The sequence below is a fragment of the Quercus robur genome, chromosome 5, assembly GCF_932294415.1.
Source record: "Quercus robur chromosome 5, dhQueRobu3.1, whole genome shotgun sequence".
NCBI classification, from domain to species: Eukaryota; Viridiplantae; Streptophyta; class Magnoliopsida; order Fagales; family Fagaceae; genus Quercus; species Quercus robur.
The window spans coordinates 66,247,123-66,255,672 of record NC_065538.1 but is presented as its reverse complement, the minus strand read 5'-3'; the positions used below and the strand labels follow the sequence as shown (position 1 = coordinate 66,255,672).

At 36.6% G+C, this 8,550-nt stretch overlaps 1 pseudogene; it reads left to right on the top strand.

Moving 5' to 3' along the window:
- The first annotated feature begins 1,212 nt into the window (after positions 1 to 1,212).
- Positions 1,213 to 8,137, top strand: LOC126728564 (zinc finger CCCH domain-containing protein 1-like; annotated as a pseudogene).
- Positions 8,138 to 8,550: the final 413 nt, after the last annotated feature.

The window sequence follows — 8,550 nt, the reverse complement described above, 5'->3', positions numbered from 1 at the left end:
AAGGGTAGTAAAAATTGAAGAGCCTGATTTAGTCTTCTTGATGGAGACAAAACTTCTAGAAGATGCAATGAAAGGAAAAAAGTATGAGGTGGGATTCACACAAGGATTGATTGTTCCAAGTGATGGCAAAAGCAGAGGGTTAGCACTACTATGGAAGCAGGACTTAAATGTCTCAGTCAAAGGCTACTCTAGATGGTATATTGATGCTATTATGGAGACAAAATCAGATGTGGGAACATGGAGGTTTACGGGGTTCTATGGCCAGCCAAGGACAAGCAAAAGGTATGAATCACGGGCTTAATTAAAAGAGTTATGCCAGAAATACAATATGCCTTGGATATGTGTGGGTGATTTCAATGAGGTGTTAAAAAGCTATGAAAAGTCTAGTGGGACAGAGAGACCAGCCTGGCAAATTAGAAGCTTCAAAGAGACGTTGGATGCTTGTGGCTTATGTGATTTGGGTTATATTAGGCAATGGTACACGTGGAGTGTGACTAGACAAGACCACGGACACATCCAAGAAAGGATAGACAGAGCAATAGCAAATATGGAATGGAAATTAAGATTCCCCATAGCGCGAGTATACCACATCTCTTCATCAGTCTCAGATCACTGCTTAATTTCAGTGAGGTAAAATGGTAACTCAATTTGGCAGAAAAGAAAGGAAAAAATATTCCAGTTTGAATCCAAGTGGATTAGAGATCCAAGGTGTGAAGAAATAGTTCGAGGAGCTTGGGAAGAAGGGCTCTAAGTTGGAGATTCTTTTGAGTTGAACAAATGCCTGGAAGCTTGTCATGTGGCTCTAACTGATTGGAACAATAATGAATTTGGCCATGTAAGTAAACAATTGGCTAAAGCCCAGAACTCATTGCAAAGAACTGAAGAACTATCTAAAGATAGCGAGGAGATAAAGAAGCTGAAAATGGAAGTGAATAAGTGGCTGGAGGCAGAAGCAACCATGTGGCACCGATGTTCCCGCATTGTTGGCTCCAAGGAGGGGATAGAAACACTCGGTTCCTCCATGAAAAAGCCTCAAACAGAAAACATCGGAATTCTATATGGGGGATCATGGATGAAGGGGGGCAGTGGCAAGAAGACCCTCAGGTGGTGGGAGAAACAATAGTAAAATATTACCATCAGTTGTTCACTACGAATCATCCGAGCCCATGTGAAGAGCTTTTAGATGCGGTGCAAACTAGGGTCACAGAGACAATGAATGAAGTCCTCACAAGGGAATTCCAAGCTTATGAAGTCAAGCAAGCTCTGGATCAAATGCACCCCCTTAAGGCACCTGGGCCAGACGGTATGTCCCCTCTCTTTTATCAATATTTTTGGCCCATTGTCAAGGATTGTGTGACTAAAATAGTTCTAAAATTTCTTAGCTCTAATATTACCCCCCCCCCCCCCCAAAAAGTTTTAATGACACACACATAGTTCTAATTCCAAAGGGTAAAAGCCCTAGTAGAGTAACAGACTACCGCCCCATTAGTCTTTGTAACGTAGTGTATAAGCTAGCTGCAAAAATTCTTGCTAATCGCCTAAAGGCCATCCTATTTTGAGTGTTCCTACAATGTGTGTGTGTGTGGAGTGTTGGCTGAGACTAAGTCAGGGGCTTAATGCCATCAAAACAGAAAATCTAAAAGAAAAATTGACCCTGTGACAGTATGTGACTAAATTGTGGGTGTACGTTTTTTTTTTTTTTTTTTTTTTTTGCAATAACGGTAGATGTGTTTTTATTTTTTTAATCAATATGACAGATGTGTTTTTACAAAGAAATGTGTGTTTGTTTTAATTTAAATTTTTTTTTTTTATAAATAGATAAAGCAATTTGAAAACCATTATGAGAGTCGTCATGTTTTGCAGATGGTGTTTTAGTGGAAGCTAAAGATGTATCTACTTATCTATAAAAAAAAAAAAAAAAAAAAAAAAAAAGTGTATATATTTATTTAGTTTAGTTTTTTTTTTTTTTTTAACTATTTTGTTTTTTTATATTGATATTTATTTTTTGTTTTTGGATAAACGTGGGATTTTTTTTTATATAATAATAAAGTATTAGAAATGTAGGTTTTTTATAGGAAAAAAATCATAAGCGTGGATTGTTTTAACATATTTTTCTATTTAAAAAAATAAAAATAAATGTATAGTTGCTTTGAAGAAGTGGATTTGTGGAAAAATATTCCTATTTTGTAGGCAATGTTTTAGTATTAGTTAGACATGTATTTTTACCAGACTATCTTTTAATTTTGTCTCTAATTAAACTTAGGGGTGTCAGGGTATTTTAGAACAAAAAGAAATTCGGTTCAAACAAAAGAAACCCTTTAAATAGAAGTATAGATAATAATATCGTGTTGTCAAAAAACAAAAGAAAAAGAAAAGAAAAAACCAAACCGCTTGTGGTAACGTTGTTCTAGTAACATTATCTATATTTTTTGGAAATATGTGTGGATAAAAAAGTGTATGAAAATACGTGTAATATTGTTTAAAAATTGAAAACATGTACCAAACAGCCCTTAAGTTTTAGTTTCAATATTAAACGACGACGTTTCCTCTTTCTCTTTGAATGGCGCCGTATTTGTTCTCATCTCAAATTCTCAGGGTGCGTTTGAATCGACTTCAAACGCATTCCGGAAATGATTTTCCGGAAAATAGGTGTGTTTGGTTGGTCCGGAAAATTCTATTTTCCGGAAATTGAAATCCGTTGACCGAAAAAATTAGCCTTTGACCACGGAAATCAATTACCGGCTCTATTTTCACTTCAAAGGATTTCTGGAAAAGAGAGAGAGAGAGAGAGAGCGCGCGCGTGAGGGAGAAGACCAGTGGGCGGATCCAGACACAAGCCACAACCCAGATCGCGCGATCGCGATCTCGCCGGCGCGATCTCGCGAAGGCGAGATCGCGATCAACGTCGCGATCTCGCGTTCGCGAGATCGCGCCGTTGATCGTGATCTCGCCTTCGCGAGATCGCGCCGGATCGAGATCGCGATCGACGGCGCGATCTCGGATCCGCGATCGCGATCGACGCAGCGAGATCGCGATCTCGGATCGCGATCGCGCCGTGGATCGCGATCGACTGCGCGGTCGTCGGACTGAATTTGTCGCCATGGATCGCGATTTTTTCCTGGGTTGTGGGTCGTGTTTTTCTGAATTTGTGTTTTCCTTTCTTTTCCAAACAGCAGAAAATATTTTCCGGAAAATTTTTTGAAGTGCAACCAAACACCATGAAAACATTTTCCTTTTCCGGAAATTAGCATTTCCGGAAAATATGTATTTTCCGGAAAACGTTTTCCAGCAACCAAACACAGCCTCAGTCTCACCAGGAGAAATTTTCCTCTCATAGACTCTCACGGAATCCTTAATCTCAAAGTCACTCTCTCTCTCTCTCTCTCTCTCTCTCTCTCTCTCATCTCTGTTCTCCACCGTCGGCTTTGCCACTATGTACTTCTCCTTCATTGAACGTTTCCTACTGATTCTTATTTTCTTGTAATTTTCAGGGGTAATTTAAGAGTTTCAGCAAATCCCAAAGGCTCAAATATTTCATAGGTATTTTCTCATACTATCTTTATTTGTTTTGATTTTGTTTTTAGGGTTACTTTTTTTAATTTTGTTTTCAGTTCTCATGCCTCTCCGATACTGAGACGAACTACTTTACTTTTGTCTTGAAAGGCATGGCTGTGTAAAAGCCAGGAATCAAATATAGTTGATTTGGCTGTGTTTGGTGTATATCATTGTAGAATCAATATGTATATTTTTGATAATTCACCATTTGGATATCATTCTTACCTTTTTGTGTTTTTGTCTAATCTTTTTGTCTTTTTAGTCTGCAACTTTTTCAGAAAACTGTCAAGGAATAAAAACATCAGAAAACGAACAGTTGATGAAGATGAAGAGGAGGATTCAAAAACAGAAGGCTCATTCTTACACAGTCAAAAGAAAACCATAAAGCCTAACAATAAGCTGTATTTTTCGACTAGATCCTCTAAGAGCACAACGTCTACTGAAGCAAAGGAAGAATCTGAGAAGAAGCCAATTTTTCAGTTTGAGTCTTCAAAGGAAATTTAAGTTGAACATGATAGCAGAGTGACAGCAACTCTAGAAACTGAGACCGATTTCTCAAGAGATGCTCGTGCATTGCGTGAGAGATCTCTTAAGCAAGCAGAGGAGGCTTTGAAGGGGAAAGGAAAAAGCTCCGGGGATGAAAAGTTGTATAGAGGCATTAATGGATATACCGATTACAAGGCTGGTTTCCGAAGAGAGCAAACGGTTGCTAGTGAGAAAGCTGGCGGGGCACATGGGCCTCTGAGGGCTTCTGCTCACATAAGAGTTTCAGCGAGATTTGATTATCAACTGGACATATGTAAGGATTACAAAGAGACTGGTTACTATGGGTATGGAGATTCTTGTAACTTTATGCATGATCGAGGGGATTACAAGTCTGGATGGCAAATGGAGAAGGAGTGGGATGAAGCAGAGAAAGTAAGGAAGAGAAATCTAGCTTTGGGATTAGATGATGAGGATGATGGCGGTGTAGACCCCAGTGAGGACGATGATGATGATGACTCATTGCCCTTTGCATGTTTCATTTGCAGGCAGCCATTTGTTGATGCTGTTGTAACCAAGTGCAAGCACTATTTCTGTGAGCATTGCGCATTAAAGGTATCCCTTCTATACCAACTTAAATTATGGAGCATAATCAGTCTACTGTTTGTGGATTTATGATGGATTTTTTTACATTTGTTTGATGAGGAAAATTAGATCAGGCATTTAAAAAAATTAACCTGTTTAGATTTTGAAGAGTGAAGCTAGCAATGGATTAAATTTCAAACTTGTAGTGTATGAGATATATGACAAAGTGTAGGCTTGTTATAGAAAGGTTTATTACCAGTGCCGTCCCCTCCCCAATACTAGTAGTACATACTTACAGACTTATGTACATATGTAAACTAGTTCAATTTTTAGATGAGGAGCTCTGCCATGCAAATTAATGATACAATCAAATGCTATGAGTGAATTTTTCAGCAAGATGCTGACAGATGGGTTTTTAATACATAACAAAGAAAACTTAGAGTTGGTTTTAGTTTGAGATAAAATTCAGGTGTCATAATTATTCTCAGAGTTTTAATGGTTGCATTTTTGTCAAGACATATTTTGCCTAGGTCTGGAAGTGGGTTCTTATAATGGGCTTAGGGTTTGTGCATGGATCAAACACATAAGGTTGTTATATGGGTGTAAATAACTTGATGATTAGGGTTCATAAACTTATTTCTCAGTGAAGTCTTTCAAAACATGTGTTTTCTGTATAGGTAGTTTGAAATCCTATTTATTAGAGAACTGAGTTGTGTAGGAATTATACTTAAAAAGTAATAATTCAAGAGAAAAAAAATATAATACATCTATCAATTATCAATTATATCATGTGCATATGTAATAAAAATCAACAATAAAATGTGAGAAATTTACATACTAAATTATATTATTCAAGGACCTCACAAGCAATTAGGATGCTTTCCCCAGTTGGTCAGGATTAATAAGAGCTTTCTTTCCTCTTCTCACACTCCTTGCAAGTGTAGCCTTGACAATATTTATAATATTCAGAAGGACATGACCAGCCATAAAATCCTTTCTATTGTAATAACAATTCATGTAACAGATATGTTACATTCATTAATAAACAACTTCATTAATTAGATTTATTAATGAATAAGTTCATTAACATGTTGTTACTTTTGGAACTCCATACTAACACATGGATTCATCTATCATTCATATCCAGAATCACTATAATGATAGCACCTCTTATAGGAGGCCTAGTTACTGGCAATGACACGAGAGATTTATTAAGGCCAACACTCAACGTGCATGAATCTCATTATGGAAGGACTTCCGAGATTATTATACACTAACTATCGAAAGACTAGCCCTTATTGTCTTCCATAGTCTGAGCAATTTTAACTTTCACCTCCTTTCCATCATGGTCCAACAATGTACCTATCAGAATAGGCTACATCATGATGGATATGGTCAAGTCAAGGACTATAATGAAATGATTCATAATCTTAGTCTACAATATCAAGTAGACATATTCCAATATTTTACATCATAAAAATATTGCAAAATTTCACAAGAAATTTTGAATAATTAATTATTGATAATAGAGACATCATAAAATATCATGTTTGGCCACATTATTCTAACAAGTTGTACTTTTTTTTCTTTGTGGTTTCAATTTTGAGCCAATTACTTGTTAAATTTAAGCCAACTGTTGAGTCTGCAATTTTAGGCATTCAATCCAGGTGTATGTTGGGTCCAACAAATCAATGTAGTCATCAGATCCAGGATTTCCTTTTGATTGATGCCATAAAATCTTCCATTATGAAGTTTCTAGCAAGATTGATTATGCAGCTGATGACACGAGCTTTCAGCAAATTGCATTGTCAAAACAACTCTGTTAAAAATATATATCATGTTTTTTTTTTTTTTTTTTTTTTTTTTTTTTTTTGCTTTTGTTCTGTGCTTAAGCATGGCCAAAGGTTTCCTACAAAATATGTCAGTCTGATATTGTAGCCCATCTCTCCTTTATTTGTAAGTGTATTCTAACTGGAGGTTCTTCTCTTTTTCAGCATCATGCAAAGAATAAGAAATGCTTTGTTTGCAACAAACCTACTCTTGGCATTTTCAATACAGCTTATGAGATACGCAAAAGGATTGCTGCGGAGGGTAAATAATAGTCGCTTGGTTGTTCATTGTGCTCTTTGGTTTGTAACTTGTTGGAATGAATTTTTTTGTTTTGTTTTGTTTTTGTTAGCATTGAAAGAGGAAGTTTCCTTATCAGCCTCTCTTTTTCCTAGAATGTCTGGTAAAATTCTCTTTAACTAGATATCTTACTGAAGGAAAGCAATTTAAGTATGGAGTACTATTGTAGGTTTCTGCAGATTTGCTCAGTTTAAGCCTATTTGGAACAATTTGTTTAATTAGGTGGAGACTGTTTCATACATTGGCCAAAGGACACAGGTCATGACTTTGAAGTTTCTTTTTTGTTTTTGTTTTCTATGATCCTGATTTATACGTCTTAACCTGATATGTAAGAAATTTTATGATATTTCATATTATTAGCTTTAATAAGTAAATAGACTTCACATATTAGTCATTCTCTTTTATTGGGGGATTATTGGAAAATTACCTTTTAAATATTTTCTAGTGAGACAAATAAAGTTTCAGTTTTCTGCTTTTGCTAATTGGGTGTTCAAATGATCACAAAGGAGGAAGGCTTGGAGCTCTATGTAGACATGGTACTTGGCAGGGTTGTTTATGATGTGTGCACCCAGATGTGTCACAGGGGAAATATGTTTGGTTTCCTTCTCCTCTACAATGTGAAGACGCGAAGAGGCTGTGTTAACGTGGTATATCTAGTTTTTTGAAGATGGAAGATTGTGTGATCAGCACATAACATGACATACATGAGCAATGGGTTCCTGCCTCTGCTGTGATATGTGAGCTTGCACTTTGGGCACTGGGTGTTGCTGAGACCATGGTTGTTTGATGTCAGAAGAGCACATTTTGCTTGGTGGGTTAGAATTCATTGGTGAAAGGTTCCGGTGGCAACAGGCCTGCATTTAGGATGTCAAGTGTTCCTGTTGATGATATGAAATATTTTGAAGGGTAGGGAGGTGGAAGATGCAATTGGAAGGGATAGGAGAGAACAGCGGACATTGGCAGAATTTGAGACATAGGTTTAGTGGACACTCATTGGCTGATCCTGATGAGCTTTGTGACCCTGGTGAGCATTTGACGTTTATTTTCTCTTGCAATTATTAATTTCTTTCTTTTTTGGGTGAGTGCCATATTTACTATCATTTATATTACTGTCGAAAGGAGTTCTCTCTATGAATTGTACAATTAAATAGCTGGTTCCAGTTTTGGCCTCTTTTCACATTGTTTGACTTCTATATTTTTTGAGTGTTTTCATGTAGTTGAACGAAATTCAAATGGTGCTACCCCATCCTCAGTTGTATATGCCATTTGTATTGAAATGCTTCTATATTCTGATGTTGAATTAATTGAGTTAAGTAAAGGTGGAGGGTGAGGTCAACCAATGGGATGCTGTGTAATTGGCAATAAAAAAATCATTTTTGTTGGATTATGGCTTAAGGATTATATTGAATAGTGTCTTAAATGGTTGATAAGCAAATAGTTCTTTATCTGGATCAGCTAGGCAGCCATTTACTTTGATTTGACGAAGTTTGTCAACTGGAAAGGTAGCTTAGCTTTGTCAAGTGCAAAATTTTTCTTGTTGAAACTCAGAGGATTGAGTAGTTGAATTGTTGGGACATGAGCTGATTGTATTAGGCCTACGTTTTAGAAAACCTTTTTTATGAGATGATGGGAATGTAGGCCTTTGGCTTTTGCCTTTTGTTCTTTATTGGAGTATCTGCCACTGTAGACATTTTGTTGTTTCATTTTTCATTTATCAGAGATAAATTTATAGAATATACATCCCTGGTTTAAGTATAAACATAGAATTCAATGAGGCCGTGCTTAAGAATGGTCTTTTAC